Source organism: Anomaloglossus baeobatrachus, chromosome 4 (genome assembly GCF_048569485.1).
Source record: "Anomaloglossus baeobatrachus isolate aAnoBae1 chromosome 4, aAnoBae1.hap1, whole genome shotgun sequence".
NCBI lineage: Eukaryota > Metazoa > Chordata > Amphibia > Anura > Aromobatidae > Anomaloglossus > Anomaloglossus baeobatrachus.
In genome coordinates, this window is record NC_134356.1 from 610774405 (window position 1) to 610790314 (window position 15910).

A 15910-nucleotide genomic window follows, 5' to 3' on the forward strand; every position below is an offset into this window, starting at 1 on the left:
GATAATTGCCTGCTACAGAAAATAGAACCCACTGCATGAACTACCTTGAGAAGCCCCAGTGGCCTAATGGATAAGGCACTGGCCTCCTAAGCCAGGGATTGTGGGTTCAAGTCCCATCTGGGGTGTTTGCTTATCTCTGAAACAGCGCATGGTCTGTCTAATCTTTCTACCAGTTTGAATTTGATCTTGCAAAATTCTCCAAAAAATAAAGATTGCTACTTTTAATTGAAAGAAGTGTGACCATGCTAAATAATAAAATACGATATTACAAATACAGCATATAAAATATAGCAACAGAGCGTGTCTTCATCCCAGCCAATGCACATGTGCACTTCCTGAAGCAACAGGATGTTTCAGTTTAAAAATGCCCATTGGCCAGTGTGATAAATGTCTCAATTGATTCTTCATAAAGATTGTGATCTGGTAAAAAATGTATTTTCAAACTGTGGAAAAAGCAACAACACAAATCCTGTTTTATCAAATAGTTACATTTCGAAACAAATTTTTCATTTTAAATTTCTGATTGTTTTTTTTTCATATATGCAATGCTGCAGCCCAGCAGCTGCTCCAGTGGCGCAAACGGTCAGCGCGCGGTACTTATAAAGCAGTAACTGATGAGCTATGCCGAGGTTGTGAGTTCAAGCCTCACCTGGAGCAGACTTTTCTTGTCTTCCTTTGTTAGTTTGAACAAATGCATTAGCCAAAGTTTCTCGAGTTCCATCATGATCTACTTGCACGATTGAGAAGGAAGTTCCCGAGAGATATTTACTTTTTATGGTTTCTTGTTTAATTTGCTGTATATTACAAAAGTCTCACCAGTTTTACCATGATCTAGTACCATATTGTAAAGGGAAATGTAAAAGATAAATTGTTTTTTTAAGGCTTCTGGGAGCCAAATATTATTTCCTTCATTGGCATTAATAATGTGGAGTGACTACATGATGAAAAGGACATGACAAAGGAAGCCCTGGCTCTCAGCAGAAAAGAAAGAAGCACGTGGTTATGGTTGTTTTCAAGTTGGAGTACAAACTTACAAGACCATTTTTGAAAATGCAATTAAAACGGATAATTGCCTGCTACAGAAAATAGAACCCACGGCATGCACTACCTTGAGAAGCCCCAGTGGCCTAATGGATAAGGCACTGGCCTCCTAAGCCAGGGATTGTGAGTTCAAGTCCCATCTGGGGTGTTTGCTTATCTCTGGAAAAGCGCATGGTCTGTCTAATCTTTCTACCAGTTTGAATTTGATCTTGCAAAATTCTCCAAAAAAGAAAGATTGCTACTTTTAATTGAAAGAAGTGTGACCATGCTAAATAATAAAATACGATATTACAAATACAGCATATAAAATATAGCAACAGAGCGTGTGTTCATCCCAGCCAATGCACATGTGCACTTCCTGAAGCAACAGGATGTTTCAGTTTAAAAATGCCCATTGGCCAGTGTGATAAATGTCTCAATTGATTCTTCATAAAGATTGTGATCTGGTAAAAAATGTATTTTCAAACTGTGGAAAAAGCAACAACACAAATCCTGTTTTCTCACATAGTTACATTTCGGAGCAAATTTTTCATTTTAAATTTCTGATTGATTTTTTTTCATATATGCAATGCTGCAGCCCAGCAGCTGCTTCAGTGGCGCAATCGGTCAGCGCGCGGTACTTATGAAGCAGTAACTAATGAGCTATGCCGATGTTGTGAGTTCAAGCCTCACCTGGAGCAGACTTTTCATGTCTTCCTTTGTAATTTTGAACAAATGCGTTAGCCAAAGTTTCTCGAGTTCCATCATGATCTACTTGCACGATTGAGAAGGAAGTTTCCGAGAGATATTTACTTTTTATGGTTTCTTGTTTAATTTGCTGTATATTACAAAAGTCTCACCAGTTTTACCATGATCTAGTACCATATTGTAAAGGGAAATGTAAAAGATAAATTGTTTTTTTAAGGCTTCTGGGAGCCAAATATTATTTCTTTCATTGGCATCAATAATGTGGAGTGACTACATGATGAAAAGGACATGACAAAGGAAGCCCTGGCTCTCAGCAGAAAAGAAAGAAGCATGTGGTTATGGTTGTTTTCAAGTTGGAGTACAAACTTACAAGACCATTTTTGAAAATGCAATTAAAACGGATAATTGCCTGCTACAGAAAATAGAACCCACTGCATGAACTACCTTGAGAAGCCCCAGTGGCCTAATGGATAAGGCACTGGCCTCCTAAGCCAGGGATTGTGGGTTCAAGTCCCATCTGGGGTGTTTGCTTATCTCTGAAACAGCGCATGGTCTGTCTAATCTTTCTACCAGTTTGAATTTGATCTTGCAAAATTCTCCAAAAAATAAAGATTGCTACTTTTAATTGAAAGAAGTGTGACCATGCTAAATAATAAAATACGATATTACAAATACAGCATATAAAATATAGCAACAGAGCGTGTCTTCATCCCAGCCAATGCACATGTGCACTTCCTGAAGCAACAGGATGTTTCAGTTTAAAAATGCCCATTGGCCAGTGTGATAAATGTCTCAATTGATTCTTCATAAAGATTGTGATCTGGTAAAAAATGTATTTTCAAACTGTGGAAAAAGCAACAACACAAATCCTGTTTTATCAAATAGTTACATTTCGAAACAAATTTTTCATTTTAAATTTCTGATTGTTTTTTTTTCATATATGCAATGCTGCAGCCCAGCAGCTGCTCCAGTGGCGCAAACGGTCAGCGCGCGGTACTTATAAAGCAGTAACTGATGAGCTATGCCGAGGTTGTGAGTTCAAGCCTCACCTGGAGCAGACTTTTCTTGTCTTCCTTTGTTATTTTGAACAAATGCATTAGCCAAAGTTTCTCGAGTTCCATCATGATCTACTTGCACGATTGAGAAGGAAGTTCCCGAGAGATATTTACTTTTTATGGTTTCTTGTTTAATTTGCTGTATATTACAAAAGTCTCACCAGTTTTACCATGATCTAGTACCATATTGTAAAGGGAAATGTAAAAGATAAATTGTTTTTTTAAGGCTTCTGGGAGCCAAATATTATTTCCTTCATTGGCATTAATAATGTGGAGTGACTACATGATGAAAAGGACATGACAAAGGAAGCCCTGGCTCTCAGCAGAAAAGAAAGAAGCACATGGTTATGGTTGTTTTCAAGTTGGAGTACAAACTTACAAGACCATTTTTGAAAATGCAATTAAAACGGATAATTGCCTGCTACAGAAAATAGAACCCACTGCATGAACTACCTTGAGAAGCCCCAGTGGCCTAATGGATAAGGCACTGGCCTCCTAAGCCAGGGATTGTGGGTTCAAGTCCCATCTGGGGTGTTTGCTTATCTCTGAAACAGCGCATGGTCTGTCTAATCTTTCTACCAGTTTGAATTTGATCTTGCAAAATTCTCCAAAAAAGAAAGATTGCTACTATTAATTGAAAGAAGTGTGACCATGCTAAATAATAAAATACGATATTACAAATACAGCATATAAAATATAGCAACAGAGCGTGTGTTCATCCCAGCCAATGCACATGTGCACTTCCTGAAGCAACAGGATGTTTCAGTTTAAAAATGCCCATTGGCCAGTGTGATAAATGTCTCAATTGATTCTTCATAAAGATTGTGATCTGGTAAAAAATGTATTTTCAAACTGTGGAAAAAGCAACAACACAAATCCTGTTTTTTCAAATAGTTACATTTCGGAGCAAATTTTTCATTTTAAATTTCTGATTGTTTTTTTTTCATATATGCAATGCTGCAGCCCAGCAGCTGCTCCAGTGGCGCAATCGGTCAGCGCGCGGTACTTATAAAGCAGTAACTGATGAGCTATGCCGAGGTTGTGAGTTCAAGCCTCACCTGGAGCAGACTTTTCTTGTCTTCCTTTGTTATTTTGAACAAATGCGTTAGCCAAAGTTTCTCGAGTTCCATCATGATCTACTTGCACGATTGAGAAGGAAGTTTCCGAGAGATATTTACTTTTTATGGTTTCTTGTTTAATTTGCGGTATATTACAAAAGTCTCACCAGTTTTACCATGATCTAGTACCATATTGTAAAGGGAAATGTAAAAGATAAATTGTTTTTTTAAGGCTTCTGGGAGCTAAATATTATTTCCTTCATTGGCATTAATAATGTGGAGTGACTACATGATGAAAAGGACATGACAAAGGAAGCCCTGGCTCTCAGCAGAAAAGAAAGAAGCACGTGGTTATGGTTGTTTTCAAGTTGGAGTACAAACTTACAAGACCATTTTTGAAAATGCAATTAAAACGGATAATTGCCTGCTACAGAAAATAGAACTCACGGCATGAACTAACTTGAGAAGCCCCAGTGGCCGAATGGATAAAGCACTGGCCTCCTAAGCCAGGGATTGTGGGTTCAAGTCCCATCTGGGGTGTTTGCTTATCTCTGAAACAGAGCTTGGTCTGTCTAATCTCTCAACCAGTTTGAATTTGATCTTGCAAAATTCTCCAAAAAAGAAAGATTGCTACTTTTAATTGAAAGAAGTGTGACCATGCTAAATAATAAAATACGATATTACAAATACAGCATATAAAATATAGCAACAGAGCGTGTGTTCATCCCAGCCAATGCACATGTGCACTTCCTGAAGCAACAGGATGTTTCAGTTTAAAAATGCCCATTGGCCAGTGTGATAAATGTCTCAATTAATTCTTCAGAAAGATTGTGATCTGGTAAAAAATGTATTTTCAAACTGTGGAAAAAGCAACAACACAAATCCTGTTTTCTCACATAGTTACATTTCGGAGCAAATTTTTCATTTTAAATTTCTGATTGATTTTTTTTCATATATGCAATGCTGCAGCCCAGCAGCTGCTTCAGTGGCGCAATCGGTCAGCGCGCGGTACTTATGAAGCAGTAACTAATGAGCTATGCCGATGTTGTGAGTTCAAGCCTCACCTGGAGCAGACTTTTCATGTCTTCCTTTGTAATTTTGAACAAATGCGTTAGCCAAAGTTTCTCGAGTTCCATCATGATCTACTTGCACGATTGAGAAGGAAGTTTCCGAGAGATATTTACTTTTTATGGTTTCTTGTTTAATTTGCTGTATATTACAAAAGTCTCACCAGTTTTACCATGATCTAGTACCATATTGTAAAGGGAAATGTAAAAGATAAATTGTTTTTTTAAGGCTTCTGGGAGCCAAATATTATTTCCTTCATTGGCATCAATAATGTGGAGTGACTACATGATGAAAAGGACATGACAAAGGAAGCCCTGGCTCTCAGCAGAAAAGAAAGAAGCATGTGGTTATGGTTGTTTTCAAGTTGGAGTACAAACTTACAAGACCATTTTTGAAAATGCAATTAAAACGGATAATTGCCTGCTACAGAAAATAGAACCCACTGCATGAACTACCTTGAGAAGCCCCAGTGGCCTAATGGATAAGGCACTGGCCTCCTAAGCCAGGGATTGTGGGTTCAAGTCCCATCTGGGGTGTTTGCTTATCTCTGAAACAGCGCATGGTCTGTCTAATCTTTCTACCAGTTTGAATTTGATCTTGCAAAATTCTCCAAAAAATAAAGATTGCTACTTTTAATTGAAAGAAGTGTGACCATGCTAAATAATAAAATACGATATTACAAATACAGCATATAAAATATAGCAACAGAGCGTGTCTTCATCCCAGCCAATGCACATGTGCACTTCCTGAAGCAACAGGATGTTTCAGTTTAAAAATGCCCATTGGCCAGTGTGATAAATGTCTCAATTGATTCTTCATAAAGATTGTGATCTGGTAAAAAATGTATTTTCAAACTGTGGAAAAAGCAACAACACAAATCCTGTTTTATCAAATAGTTACATTTCGAAACAAATTTTTCATTTTAAATTTCTGATTGTTTTTTTTTCATATATGCAATGCTGCAGCCCAGCAGCTGCTCCAGTGGCGCAAACGGTCAGCGCGCGGTACTTATAAAGCAGTAACTGATGAGCTATGCCGAGGTTGTGAGTTCAAGCCTCACCTGGAGCAGACTTTTCTTGTCTTCCTTTGTTATTTTGAACAAATGCATTAGCCAAAGTTTCTCGAGTTCCATCATGATCTACTTGCACGATTGAGAAGGAAGTTCCCGAGAGATATTTACTTTTTATGGTTTCTTGTTTAATTTGCTGTATATTACAAAAGTCTCACCAGTTTTACCATGATCTAGTACCATATTGTAAAGGGAAATGTAAAAGATAAATTGTTTTTTTAAGGCTTCTGGGAGCCAAATATTATTTCCTTCATTGGCATTAATAATGTGGAGTGACTACATGATGAAAAGGACATGACAAAGGAAGCCCTGGCTCTCAGCAGAAAAGAAAGAAGCACATGGTTATGGTTGTTTTCAAGTTGGAGTACAAACTTACAAGACCATTTTTGAAAATGCAATTAAAACGGATAATTGCCTGCTACAGAAAATAGAACCCACTGCATGAACTACCTTGAGAAGCCCCAGTGGCCTAATGGATAAGGCACTGGCCTCCTAAGCCAGGGATTGTGGGTTCAAGTCCCATCTGGGGTGTTTGCTTATCTCTGAAACAGCGCATGGTCTGTCTAATCTTTCTACCAGTTTGAATTTGATCTTGCAAAATTCTCCAAAAAATAAAGATTGCTACTTTTAATTGAAAGAAGTGTGACCATGCTAAATAATAAAATACGATATTACAAATACAGCATATAAAATATAGCAACAGAGCGTGTGTTCATCCCAGCCAATGCACATGTGCACTTCCTGAAGCAACAGGATGTTTCAGTTTAAAAATGCCCATTGGCCAGTGTGATAAATGTCTCAATTGATTCTTCATAAAGATTGTGATCTGGTAAAAAATGTATTTTCAAACTGTGGAAAAAGCAACAACACAAATCCTGTTTTATCAAATAGTTACATTTCGAAACAAATTTTTCATTTTAAATTTCTGATTGTTTTTTTTTCATATATGCAATGCTGCAGCCCAGCAGCTGCTCCAGTGGCGCAAACGGTCAGCGCGCGGTACTTATAAAGCAGTAACTGATGAGCTATGCCAAGGTTGTGAGTTCAAGCCTCACCTGGAGCAGACTTTTCTTGTCTTCCTTTGTTATTTTGAACAAATGCATTAGCCAAAGTTTCTCGAGTTCCATCATGATCTAGTTGCACGATTGAGAAGGAAGTTCCCGAGAGATATTTACTTTTTATGGTTTCTTGTTTAATTTGCTGTATATTACAAAAGTCTCACCAGTTTTACCATGATCTAGTACCATATTGTAAAGGGAAATGTAAAAGATAAATTGTTTTTTTAAGGCTTCTGGGAGCCAAATATTATTTTCTTCATTGGCATCAATAATGTGGAGTGACTACATGATGAAAAGGACATGACAAAGGAAGCCCTGGCTCTCAGCAGAAAAGAAAGAAGCACGTGGTTATGGTTGTTTTCAAGTTGGAGTACAAACTTACAAGACCATTTTTGAAAATGCAATTAAAACGGATAATTGCCTGCTACAGAAAATAGAACCCACGGCATGCACTACCTTGAGAAGCCCCAGTGGCCTAATGGATAAGGCACTGGCCTCCTAAGCCAGGGATTGTGAGTTCAAGTCCCATCTGGGGTGTTTGCTTATCTCTGGAAAAGCGCATGGTCTGTCTAATCTTTCTACCAGTTTGAATTTGATCTTGCAAAATTCTCCAAAAAAGAAAGATTGCTACTTTTAATTGAAAGAAGTGTGACCATGCTAAATAATAAAATACGATATTACAAATACAGCATATAAAATATAGCAACAGAGCGTGTGTTCATCCCAGCCAATGCACATGTGCACTTCCTGAAGCAACAGGATGTTTCAGTTTAAAAATGCCCATTGGCCAGTGTGATAAATGTCTCAATTGATTCTTCATAAAGATTGTGATCTGGTAAAAAATGTATTTTCAAACTGTGGAAAAAGCAACAACACAAATCCTGTTTTTTCAAATAGTTACATTTCGGAGCAAATTTTTCATTTTAAATTTCTGATTGTTTTTTTTTCATATATGCAATGCTGCAGCCCAGCAGCTGCTCCAGTGGCGCAATCGGTCAGCGCGCGGTACTTATAAAGCAGTAACTGATGAGCTATGCTGAGGTTGTGAGTTCAAGCCTCACCTGGAGCAGACTTTTCTTGTCTTCCTTTGTTATTTTGAACAAATGCGTTAGCCAAAGTTTCTCGAGTTCCATCATGATCTACTTGCACGATTGAGAAGGAAGTTTCCGAGAGATATTTACTTTTTATGGTTTCTTGTTTAATTTGCGGTATATTACAAAAGTCTCACCAGTTTTACCATGATCTAGTACCATATTGTAAAGGGAAATGTAAAAGATAAATTGTTTTTTTAAGGCTTCTGGGCGCCAAATATTATTTCCTTCATTGGCATCAATAATGTGGAGTGACTACATGATGAAAAGGACATGACAAAGGAAGCCCTGGCTCTCAGCAGAAAAGAAAGAAGCACGTGGTTATGGTTGTTTTCAAGTTGGAGTACAAACTTACAAGACCATTTTTGAAAATGCAATTAAAACGGATAATTGCCTGCTACAGAAAAAAGAACCCACGGCATGAACTACCTTGAGAAGCCCCAGTGGCCTAATGGATAAGGCACTGGCCTCCTAAGCCAGGGATTGTGGGTTCAAGTCCCATCTGGGGTGTTTGCTTATCTCTGAAACAGCGCATGGTCTGTCTAATCTTTCTACCAGTTTGAATTTGATCTTGCAAAATTCTCCAAAAAAGAAAGATTGCGACTTTTAATTGAAAGAAGTGTGACCATGCTAAATAATAAAATACGATATTACAAATACAGCATATAAAATATAGCAACAGAGCGTGTGTTCATCCCAGCCAATGCACATGTGCACTTCCTGAAGCAACAGGATGTTTCAGTTTAAAAATGCCCATTGGCCAGTGTGATAAATGTCTCAATTGATTCTTCATAAAGATTGTGATCTGGTAAAAAATGTATTTTCAAACTGTGGAAAAAGCAACAACACAAATCCTGTTTTATCAAATAGTTACATTTCGGAGCAAATTTTTCATTTTAAATTTTTGATTGTTTTTTTTTCATATATGCAATGCTGCAGCTCAGCAGCTGCTCCAGTGGCGCAATCGGTCAGTGCGCGGTACTTATAAAGCAGTAACTGATGAGCTATGCCGAGGTTGTGAGTTCAAGCCTCACCTGGAGCAGACTTTTCTTGTCTTCCTTTGTTATTTTGAACAAATGCGTTAGCCAAAGTTTCTCGAGTTCCATCATGATCTACTTGCACGATTGAGAAGGAAGTTTCCGAGAGATATTTACTTTTTATGGTTTCTTGTTTAATTTGCTGTATATTACAAAAGTCTCACCAGTTTTACCATGATCTAGTACCATATTGTAAAGGGAAATGTAAAAGATAAATTGTTTTGTTAAGGCTTCTGGGAGCCAAATATTATTTTCTTCATTGGCATCAATAATGTGGAGTGACTACATGATGAAAAGGACATGACAAAGGAAGCCCTGGCTCTCAGCAGAAAAGAAAGAAGCACGTGGTTATGGTTGTTTTCAAGTTGGAGTACAAACTTACAAGACCATTTTTGAAAATGCAATTAAAACGGATAATTGCCTGCTACAGAAAAAAGAACCCACGGCATGAACTACCTTGAGAAGCCCCAGTGGCCTAATGGATAAGGCACTGGCCTCCTAAGCCAGGGATTGTGGGTTCAAGTCCCATCTGGGGTGTTTGCTTATCTCTGAAACAGCGCATGGTCTGTCTAATCTTTCTACCAGTTTGAATTTGATCTTGCAAAATTCTCCAAAAAAGAAAGATTGCGACTTTTAATTGAAAGAAGTGTGACCATGCTAAATAATAAAATACGATATTACAAATACAGCATATAAAATATAGCAACAGAGCGTGTGTTCATCCCAGCCAATGCACATGTGCACTTCCTGAAGCAACAGGATGTTTCAGTTTAAAAATGCCCATTGGCCAGTGTGATAAATGTCTCAATTGATTCTTCATAAAGATTGTGATCTGGTAAAAAATGTATTTTCAAACTGTGGAAAAAGCAACAACACAAATCCTGTTTTATCAAATAGTTACATTTCGGAGCAAATTTTTCATTTTAAATTTCTGATTGTTTTTATTTCATATATGCAATGCTGCAGCCCAGCAGCTGCTCCAGTGGCACAATCGGTCAGCGCGCGGTACTTATAAAGCAGTAACTGATGAGCTATGCCGAGGTTGTGAGTTCAAGCCTCACCTGGAGCAGACTTTTCTTGTCTTCCTTTGTTATTTTGAACAAATGCGTTAGCCAAAGTTTCTCGAGTTCCATCATGATCTACTTGCACGATTGAGAAGGAAGTTTCCGAGAGATATTTACTTTTTATGGTTTCTTGTTTAATTTGCTGTATATTACAAAAGTCTCACCAGTTTTACCATGATCTAGTACCATATTGTAAAGGGAAATGTAAAAGATAAATTGTTTTTTTAAGGCTTCTGGGAGCCAAATATTATTTCCTTCATTGGCATCAATAATGTGGAGTGACTACATGATGAAAAGGACATGACAAAGGAAGCCCTGGCTCTCAGCAGAAAAGAAAGAAGCACGTGGTTATGGTTGTTTTCAAGTTGGAGTACAAACTTACAAGACCATTTTTGAAAATGCAATTAAAACGGATAATTGCCTGCTACAGAAAATAGAACAAATGCGTTAGCCAAAGTTTCTCGAGTTCCATCATGATCTACTTGCACGATTGAGAAGGAAGTTTCCGAGAGATATTTACTTTTTATGGTTTCTTGTTTAATTTGCTGTATATTACAAAAGTCTCACCAGTTTTACCATGATCTAGTACCATATTGTAAAGGGAAATGTAAAAGATAAATTGTTTTTTAAGGCTTCTGGGAGCCAAATATTATTTCCTTCATTGGCATCAATAATGTGGAGTGACTACATGATGAAAAGGACATGACAAAGGAAGCCCTGGCTCTCAGCAGAAAAGAAAGAAGCACGTGGTTATGGTTGTTTTCAAGTTGGAGTACAAACTTACAAGACCATTTTTGAAAATGCAATTAAAACGGATAATTGCCTGCTACAGAAAATAGAACCCACGGCATGAACTACCTTGAGAAGCCCCAGTGGCCTAATGGATAAGGCACTGGCCTCCTAAGCCAGGGATTGTGGGTTCAAGTCCCATCTGGGGTGTTTGCTTATCTCTGAAACAGCGCATGGTCTGTCTAATCTTTCTACCAGTTTGAATTTGATCTTGCAAAATTCTCCAAAAAAGAAAGATTGCTACATTTAATTGAAAGAAGTGTAACCATGCTAAATAATAAAATACGATATTACAAATACAGCATATAAAATATAGCAACAGAGCGTGTGTTCATCCCAGCCAATGCACATGTGCACTTCCTGAAGCAACAGGATGTTTCAGTTTAAAAATGCCCATTGGCCAGTGTGATAAATGTCTCAATTGATTCTTCATAAAGATTGTGATCTGGTAAAAAATGTATTTTCAAACTGTGGAAAAAGCAACAACACAAATCCTGTTTTATCAAATAGTTACATTTCGGAGCAAATTTTTCATTTTAAATTTCTGATTGTTTTTTTTTCATATATGCAATGCTGCAGCCCAGCAGCTGCTCCAGTGGCGCAATCGGTCAGCGCGCGGTACTTATAAAGCAGTAACTGATGAGCTATGCCGAGGTTGTGAGTTCAAGCCTCACCTGGAGCAGACTTTTCTTGTCTTCCTTTGTTATTTTGAACAAATGCGTTAGCCAAAGTTTCTCGAGTTCCATCATGATCTACTTGCACGATTGAGAAGGAGGTTTCCGAGAGATATTTACTTTTTATGGTTTCTTGTTTAATTTTCTATATATTACAAAAGTCTCACCAGTTTTACCATGATCTAGTACCATATTGTAAAGGGAAATGTAAAAGATAAATTGTTTTTTAAGGCTTCTGGGAGCCAAATATTATTTTCTTCATTGGCATCAATAATGTGGAGTGACTACATGATGAAAAGGACATGACAAAGGAAGCCCTGGCTCTCAGCAGAAAAGAAAGAAGCACGTGGTTATGGTTGTTTTCAAGTTGGAGTACAAACTTACAAGACCATTTTTGAAAATGCAATTAAAACGGATAATTGCCTGCTACAGAAAATAGAACCCACGGCATGAACTACCTTGAGAAGTTCCAGTGGCCTAATGGATAAGGCACTGGCCTCCTAAGCCAAGGATTGTGGGTTCAAGTCCCATCTGGGGTGTTTGCTTATCTCTGAAACAGCGCATGGTCTGTCTAATCTTTCTAACAGTTTGACTTTGATCTTGCAAAATTCTCCAAAAAAGAAAGATTGCGACTTTTAATTGAAAGAAGTGTGACCATGCTAAATAATAAAATACGATATTACAAATACAGCATATAAAATATAGCAACAGAGCGTGTGTTCATCCCAGCCAATGCACATGTGCACTTCCTGAAGCAACAGGATGTTTCAGTTTAAAAATGCCCATTGGCCAGTGTGATAAATGTCTCAATTGATTCTTCATAAAGATTGTGATCTGGTAAAAAATGTATTTTCAAACTGTGGAAAAAGCAACAACACAAATCCTGTTTTATCAAATAGTTACATTTCGGAGCAAATTTTTCATTTTAAATTTCTGATTGTTTTTTTTTCATATATGCAATGCTGCAGCTCAGCAGCTGCTCCAGTGGCGCAATCGGTCAGCGCACGGTACTTATAAAGCAGTAACTGATGAGCTATGCCGAGGTTGTGAGTTCAAGCCTCACCTGGAGCAGACTTTTCTTGTCTTCCTTTGTTATTTTGAACAAATGCGTTAGCCAAAGTTTCTCGAGTTCCATCATGATCTACTTGCACGATTGAGAAGGAAGTTTCCGAGAGATATTTACTTTTTATGGTTTCTTGTTTAATTTGCTGTATATTACAAAAGTCTCACCAGTTTTACCATGATCTAGTACCATATTGTAAAGGGAAATGTAAAAGATAAATTGTTTTTTTAAGGCTTCTGGGAGCCAAATATTATTTCCTTCATTGGCATCAATAATGTGGAGTGACTACATGATGAAAAGGACATGACAAAGGAAGCCCTGGCTCTCAGCAGAAAAGAAAGAAGCACGTGGTTATGGTTGTTTTCAAGTTGGAGTACAAACTTACAAGACCATTTTTGAAAATGCAATTAAAACGGATAATTGCCTGCTACAGAAAATAGAACAAATGCGTTAGCCAAAGTTTCTCGAGTTCCATCATGATCTACTTGCACGATTGAGAAGGAAGTTTCCGAGAGATATTTACTTTTTATGGTTTCTTGTTTAATTTGCTGTATATTACAAAAGTCTCACCAGTTTTACCATGATCTAGTACCATATTGTAAAGGGAAATGTAAAAGATAAATTGTTTTTTTAAGGCTTCTGGGAGCCAAATATTATTTCCTTCATTGGCATCAATAATGTGGAGTGACTACATGATGAAAAGGACATGACAAAGGAAGCCCTGGCTCTCAGCAGAAAAGAAAGAAGCACGTGGTTATGGTTGTTTTCAAGTTGGAGTACAAACTTACAAGACCATTTTTGAAAATGCAATTAAAACGGATAATTGCCTGCTACAGAAAATAGAACCCACGGCATGAACTACCTTGAGAAGCCCCAGTGGCCTAATGGATAAGGCACTGGCCTCCTAAGCTAGGGATTGTGGGTTCAAGTCCCATCTGGGGTGTTTGCTTATCTCTGAAACAGCGCATGGTCTGTCTAATCTTTCTACCAGTTTGAATTTGATCTTGCAAAATTCTCCAAAAAAGAAAGATTGCTACTTTTAATTGAAAGAAGTGTAACCATGCTAAATAATAAAATACGATATTACAAATACAGCATATAAAATATAGCAACAGAGCGTGTGTTCATCCCAGCCAATGCACATGTGCACTTCCTGAAGCAACAGGATGTTTCAGTTTAAAAATGCCCATTGGCCAGTGTGATAAATGTCTCAATTGATTCTTCATAAAGATTGTGATCTGGTAAAAAATGTATTTTCAAACTGTGGAAAAAGCAACAACACAAATCCTGTTTTATCAAATAGTTACATTTCGGAGCAAATTTTTCATTTTAAATTTCTGATTGTTTTTTTTTCATATATGCAATGCTGCAGCCCAGCAGCTGCTCCAGTGGCGCAATCGGTCAGCGCGCGGTACTTATAAAGCAGTAACTGATGAGCTATGCCGAGGTTGTGAGTTCAAGCCTCACCTGGAGCAGAATTTTCTTGTCTTCCTTTGTTATTTTGAACAAATGCGTTAGCCAAAGTTTCTCGAGTTCCATCATGATCTACTTGCACGATTGAGAAGGAAGTTTCCGAGAGATATTTACTTTTTATGGTTTCTTGTTTAATTTGCTGTATATTACAAAAGTCTCACCAGTTTTACCATGATCTAGTACCATATTGTAAAGGGAAATGTAAAAGATAAATTGTTTTTTTAAGGCTTCTGGGAGCCAAATATTATTTTCTTCATTGGCATCAATAATGTGGAGTGACTACATGATGAAAAGGACATGACAAAGGAAGCCCTGGCTCTCAGCAGAAAAGAAAGAAGCACGTGGTTATGGTTGTTTTCAAGTTGGAGTACAAACTTACAAGACCATTTTTGAAAATGCAATTAAAACGGATAATTGCCTGCTACAGAAAATAGAACCCACGGCATGAACTACCTTGAGAAGTTCCAGTGGCCTAATGGATAAGGCACTGGCCTCCTAAGCCAAGGATTGTGGGTTCAAGTCCCATCTGGGGTGTTTGCTTATCTCTGGAACAGCGCATGGTCTGTCTAATCTTTCTAACAGTTTGAATTTGATCTTGCAAAATTCTCCAAAAAAGAAAGATTGCAACTTTTAATTGAAAGAAGTGTGACCATGCTAAATAATAAAATACGATATTACAAATACAGCATATAAAATATAGCAACAGAGCGTGTGTTCATCCCAGCCAATGCACATGTGCACTTCCTGAAGCAACAGGATGTTTCAGTTTAAAAATGCCCATTGGCCAGTGTGATAAATGTCTCAATTGATTCTTCATAAAGATTGTGATCTGGTAAAAAATGTATTTTCAAACTGTGGAAAAAGCAACAACACAAATCCTGTTTTATCAAATAGTTACATTTCGGAGCAAATTTTTCATTTTAAATTTCTGATTGTTTTTTTTTCATATATGCAATGCTGCAGCTCAGCAGCTGCTCCAGTGGCGCAATCGGTCAGCGCGCGGTACTTATAAAGCAGTAACTGATGAGCTATGCCGAGGTTGTGAGTTCAAGCCTCACCTGGAGCAGACTTTTCTTGTCTTCCTTTGTTATTTTGAACAAATGCGTTAGCCAAAGTTTCTCGAGTTCCATCATGATCTACTTGCACGATTGAGAAGGAAGTTTCCGAGAGATATTTACTTTTTATGGTTTCTTGTTTAATTTGCTGTATATTACAAAAGTCTCACCAGTTTTACCATGATCTAGTACCATATTGTAAAGGGAAATGTAAAAGATAAATTGTTTTTTTAAGGCTTCTGGGAGCCAAATATTATTTCCTTCATTGGCATCAATAATGTGGAGTGACTACATGATGAAAAGGACATGACAAAGGAAGCCCTGGCTCTCAGCAGAAAAGAAAGAAGCACGTGGTTATGGTTGTTATCAAGTTGGAGTACAAACTTACAAGACCATTTTTGAAAATGCAATTAAAACGGATAATTGCCTGCTACAGAAAATAGAACCCACGGCATGAACTACCTTGAGAAGCCCCAGTGGCCTAATGGATAAGGCACTGGCTTCCTAAGCTAGGGATTGTGGGTTCAAGTCCCATCTGGGGTGTTTGCTTATCTCTGAAACAGCGCATGGTCTGTCTAATCTTTCTACCAGTTTGAATTTGATCTTGCAAAATTCTCCAAAAAAGAAA

The 15910-nt window shown here is 37.6% G+C and overlaps 27 non-coding genes across 27 annotated transcripts; all 27 read left to right on the plus strand.

The window, feature by feature from the left end:
• Positions 1-52: 52 nt before the first annotated feature.
• On the plus strand, positions 53-125 carry TRNAR-CCU (transfer RNA arginine (anticodon CCU)). The gene has a single exon. It is a non-coding gene; the product is annotated as a tRNA-Arg (tRNA).
• Positions 126-564: 439 nt separating this feature from the next.
• On the plus strand, positions 565-657 carry TRNAI-UAU (transfer RNA isoleucine (anticodon UAU)). The gene is given in 2 exon segments: positions 565-602; positions 622-657. It is a non-coding gene; the product is annotated as a tRNA-Ile (tRNA).
• Positions 658-1116: 459 nt separating this feature from the next.
• TRNAR-CCU (transfer RNA arginine (anticodon CCU)) lies at positions 1117-1189 on the plus strand. Its single transcript has one exon. It is a non-coding gene; the product is annotated as a tRNA-Arg (tRNA).
• Positions 1190-1628: 439 nt separating this feature from the next.
• On the plus strand, positions 1629-1721 carry TRNAI-UAU (transfer RNA isoleucine (anticodon UAU)). Its single transcript is given in 2 exon segments — positions 1629-1666; positions 1686-1721. It is a non-coding gene; the product is annotated as a tRNA-Ile (tRNA).
• A 459-nt stretch (positions 1722-2180) lies between these two features.
• On the plus strand, positions 2181-2253 carry TRNAR-CCU (transfer RNA arginine (anticodon CCU)). The gene has a single exon. It is a non-coding gene; the product is annotated as a tRNA-Arg (tRNA).
• A 439-nt stretch (positions 2254-2692) lies between these two features.
• On the plus strand, positions 2693-2785 carry TRNAI-UAU (transfer RNA isoleucine (anticodon UAU)). The gene is given in 2 exon segments: positions 2693-2730; positions 2750-2785. It is a non-coding gene; the product is annotated as a tRNA-Ile (tRNA).
• Positions 2786-3244: 459 nt separating this feature from the next.
• On the plus strand, positions 3245-3317 carry TRNAR-CCU (transfer RNA arginine (anticodon CCU)). The gene has a single exon. It is a non-coding gene; the product is annotated as a tRNA-Arg (tRNA).
• A 439-nt stretch (positions 3318-3756) lies between these two features.
• TRNAI-UAU (transfer RNA isoleucine (anticodon UAU)) lies at positions 3757-3849 on the plus strand. Its single transcript is given in 2 exon segments — positions 3757-3794; positions 3814-3849. It is a non-coding gene; the product is annotated as a tRNA-Ile (tRNA).
• A 459-nt stretch (positions 3850-4308) lies between these two features.
• On the plus strand, positions 4309-4381 carry TRNAR-CCU (transfer RNA arginine (anticodon CCU)). The gene has a single exon. It is a non-coding gene; the product is annotated as a tRNA-Arg (tRNA).
• A 439-nt stretch (positions 4382-4820) lies between these two features.
• TRNAI-UAU (transfer RNA isoleucine (anticodon UAU)) lies at positions 4821-4913 on the plus strand. Its single transcript is given in 2 exon segments — positions 4821-4858; positions 4878-4913. It is a non-coding gene; the product is annotated as a tRNA-Ile (tRNA).
• A 459-nt stretch (positions 4914-5372) lies between these two features.
• TRNAR-CCU (transfer RNA arginine (anticodon CCU)) lies at positions 5373-5445 on the plus strand. The gene has a single exon. It is a non-coding gene; the product is annotated as a tRNA-Arg (tRNA).
• Positions 5446-5884: 439 nt separating this feature from the next.
• Positions 5885-5977, plus strand: TRNAI-UAU (transfer RNA isoleucine (anticodon UAU)). The gene is given in 2 exon segments: positions 5885-5922; positions 5942-5977. It is a non-coding gene; the product is annotated as a tRNA-Ile (tRNA).
• A 459-nt stretch (positions 5978-6436) lies between these two features.
• TRNAR-CCU (transfer RNA arginine (anticodon CCU)) lies at positions 6437-6509 on the plus strand. The gene has a single exon. It is a non-coding gene; the product is annotated as a tRNA-Arg (tRNA).
• Positions 6510-6948: 439 nt separating this feature from the next.
• Positions 6949-7041, plus strand: TRNAI-UAU (transfer RNA isoleucine (anticodon UAU)). The gene is given in 2 exon segments: positions 6949-6986; positions 7006-7041. It is a non-coding gene; the product is annotated as a tRNA-Ile (tRNA).
• Positions 7042-7500: 459 nt separating this feature from the next.
• Positions 7501-7573, plus strand: TRNAR-CCU (transfer RNA arginine (anticodon CCU)). The gene has a single exon. It is a non-coding gene; the product is annotated as a tRNA-Arg (tRNA).
• A 439-nt stretch (positions 7574-8012) lies between these two features.
• TRNAI-UAU (transfer RNA isoleucine (anticodon UAU)) lies at positions 8013-8105 on the plus strand. Its single transcript is given in 2 exon segments — positions 8013-8050; positions 8070-8105. It is a non-coding gene; the product is annotated as a tRNA-Ile (tRNA).
• A 459-nt stretch (positions 8106-8564) lies between these two features.
• Positions 8565-8637, plus strand: TRNAR-CCU (transfer RNA arginine (anticodon CCU)). The gene has a single exon. It is a non-coding gene; the product is annotated as a tRNA-Arg (tRNA).
• A 439-nt stretch (positions 8638-9076) lies between these two features.
• On the plus strand, positions 9077-9169 carry TRNAI-UAU (transfer RNA isoleucine (anticodon UAU)). The gene is given in 2 exon segments: positions 9077-9114; positions 9134-9169. It is a non-coding gene; the product is annotated as a tRNA-Ile (tRNA).
• Positions 9170-9628: 459 nt separating this feature from the next.
• TRNAR-CCU (transfer RNA arginine (anticodon CCU)) lies at positions 9629-9701 on the plus strand. The gene has a single exon. It is a non-coding gene; the product is annotated as a tRNA-Arg (tRNA).
• Positions 9702-10140: 439 nt separating this feature from the next.
• TRNAI-UAU (transfer RNA isoleucine (anticodon UAU)) lies at positions 10141-10233 on the plus strand. The gene is given in 2 exon segments: positions 10141-10178; positions 10198-10233. It is a non-coding gene; the product is annotated as a tRNA-Ile (tRNA).
• An 861-nt stretch (positions 10234-11094) lies between these two features.
• On the plus strand, positions 11095-11167 carry TRNAR-CCU (transfer RNA arginine (anticodon CCU)). Its single transcript has one exon. It is a non-coding gene; the product is annotated as a tRNA-Arg (tRNA).
• A 439-nt stretch (positions 11168-11606) lies between these two features.
• TRNAI-UAU (transfer RNA isoleucine (anticodon UAU)) lies at positions 11607-11699 on the plus strand. Its single transcript is given in 2 exon segments — positions 11607-11644; positions 11664-11699. It is a non-coding gene; the product is annotated as a tRNA-Ile (tRNA).
• A 970-nt stretch (positions 11700-12669) lies between these two features.
• TRNAI-UAU (transfer RNA isoleucine (anticodon UAU)) lies at positions 12670-12762 on the plus strand. The gene is given in 2 exon segments: positions 12670-12707; positions 12727-12762. It is a non-coding gene; the product is annotated as a tRNA-Ile (tRNA).
• An 862-nt stretch (positions 12763-13624) lies between these two features.
• Positions 13625-13697, plus strand: TRNAR-CCU (transfer RNA arginine (anticodon CCU)). The gene has a single exon. It is a non-coding gene; the product is annotated as a tRNA-Arg (tRNA).
• A 439-nt stretch (positions 13698-14136) lies between these two features.
• TRNAI-UAU (transfer RNA isoleucine (anticodon UAU)) lies at positions 14137-14229 on the plus strand. The gene is given in 2 exon segments: positions 14137-14174; positions 14194-14229. It is a non-coding gene; the product is annotated as a tRNA-Ile (tRNA).
• A 971-nt stretch (positions 14230-15200) lies between these two features.
• On the plus strand, positions 15201-15293 carry TRNAI-UAU (transfer RNA isoleucine (anticodon UAU)). The gene is given in 2 exon segments: positions 15201-15238; positions 15258-15293. It is a non-coding gene; the product is annotated as a tRNA-Ile (tRNA).
• A 459-nt stretch (positions 15294-15752) lies between these two features.
• On the plus strand, positions 15753-15825 carry TRNAR-CCU (transfer RNA arginine (anticodon CCU)). Its single transcript has one exon. It is a non-coding gene; the product is annotated as a tRNA-Arg (tRNA).
• Positions 15826-15910: the final 85 nt, after the last annotated feature.